At 33.6% G+C, this 2,028-nt stretch overlaps 1 protein-coding gene across 1 annotated transcript in view; it reads left to right on the top strand.

Annotated features, from left to right (window-relative positions):
• The window catches only part of LOC118743437 (rhythmically expressed gene 5 protein-like), a 243,331-nt gene that overhangs the window by 91,704 nt on the left and 149,599 nt on the right, over positions 1-2,028 (top strand). The gene's annotated exons all lie outside the window — the stretch shown is intronic.

The following is a 2,028-nucleotide window of genomic DNA, read 5'->3' as shown; positions in this document are numbered from 1 at the left end:
ATTTTCCACAGTAATCGTGTTTTTCTGGAAGCAAGTATGTTCGCTTGCATACACATATGTATGTATGTATGTGCCATGTGTATGTGTATTAGAGTGGTCCGAAAATACATCCGGGAAAAAAAGTTCAAAATGTTAAGTTCTCACCCACTACGATCTGTATAAATGAAAAAAAAGAATACCTATATTTAAAAAAAAAATATATATTTAGAACTGCCCAAAGCCCATGAAGTTGTCCATGTATTTTATATGGGGAAAACACTTTTTCGTTGAAATCGTATACAATTTTTGAAAATTAATATTTTTCGATCGGAAAACTTCGTTTTAGGAGACTTCCAATAACAATATCCAATTGTTCATTTAACCATTTTTTAATATTAACTGTTTTGGGTCTCCCAAAAACCCCAAAAAAGCAATGGGGGACACTTAGTATTAAAAAATGGTTAATTAAATAAGGGGTTTTATTAGTGGACGTCTCCTGAAGGGAAACAGAAAAATATTGATTTTCTACGAAAAAGTGTTTTTCCCCATATAAAATACATACACTGAAAACTACATGGGCTTTGAGGCCGTTCTAAATATCATTTATTTTTAACAAAAAAAAAGAGGGATATTTTTTTTTATTTAGAAAAACCCTGGGGCGAGCGCTTAAGTATTAAAACTCTTTTTTTTTTTGACCAACCTAATGTGCATACATATGTAAACGCATGTTTACAAAAACATGCGCGTTTACTTACGTACATACCTTCATATGTAGTATGTATGTATGTATATTGAATTTAGCGGTAAACAAAAGCCTGAGAAAATCGCATTTTTATTGACAAAGCTCAGTCGTAGGCTGGCTTCTCAAAAAGTAACCACAGAAAATTTACAAATTATTGACAACTTTCTAGTTTTGCCGGCATTACTGCACATTTAAATATTCCATCTTAAATAGTTTCCAAATACATACATACTTGGCGAATTCATGTGCAGTAAATGTTTTTTTTTTTTTCTTTCTTTATCGTCTATACCCGCCATTTTCGCATGTGTCCACCATTCCCATCCAGTCCCAAAAGCTGCTGCTTTACATTTGTTATTAAATTAAGGTTTTGTGTTCTGGTTACCAGCGTTAATTTTATTATTATTGTTAATATCGACGTCGGCGCCGCTGCTGACTTCTTGTTGTTGTTTTCTTTGCTATTGTTGTATTTACATACATATCCATACATGCATACACTAGGCGGCAAATGAAAGTGTACTTGTCTTGTTTTAATATAATATTCACAGTTATTTTCGTGAAACAGTTTTTGCATTAATTATTTATGAAAAGATAGTTCATTCTGTAATATAAATTATATACATATACAAATATTTTCTAGAGACTCTGCGTAAAAAGTTGAAATTTTGAATGAAAATTTTATTTAATTTTTGTGAACTTTATATAAAATGTGTAAAACAAAAAAATTTTTCATGGAAATAACTGTGAATATTATATATTACAGGCCCATTCTTTTGCAACCGAGCTACAAAAGAGCACTCGCTTAAACGACGAAGTACACGCAAAGCAACAACACAAACTCGGCAATTTATCACATGTTTCTTGCCAACTACCAGCAGGGTTGCTTAAGTAGCTAAAAGGAAACTTTACCCGAGTTGAGCGTTCTTTTGTCGCTCGCTTAGAAAAAAATGCAGCTATTATATACAAGGCGTAAACTCTCATTTGTCGCCTAGTGTATGTATGTACATATATATTTGCATACGACGGCTGCCGTTGCAGTGAGGTTAAAGGTGCCCATTTCCACCCGGTGTAAGTTAGGCTCGATCCTTGGCCCGAGCAACATTCAAGCAAAGTTCTCTCAAATTTTTCAATCAAATTTTAAATTAGAGCGCTCTTAAAACAAATTCTGAAATAGGGCGTTGTTGAGAAACTTTCTGAGATAGGGCGTTTTCGAACTGGCTGCCGAGATAAGTCGATCATCTACTCAGCCGGCGATATGTATGTACATTAGGGCGGGTCAATTTATTTTTTTACTATGCGCGTATAGCATA

This window comes from Rhagoletis pomonella, unplaced genomic scaffold (genome assembly GCF_013731165.1).
Source record: "Rhagoletis pomonella isolate Grant_MI unplaced genomic scaffold, Rhpom_1.0 Rhpom_scaffold_00007, whole genome shotgun sequence".
Lineage (NCBI taxonomy): Eukaryota > Metazoa > Arthropoda > Insecta > Diptera > Tephritidae > Rhagoletis > Rhagoletis pomonella.
Note: the sequence above shows the minus strand (reverse complement) of the source record. Positions and strands in the feature narration are given on the sequence as shown.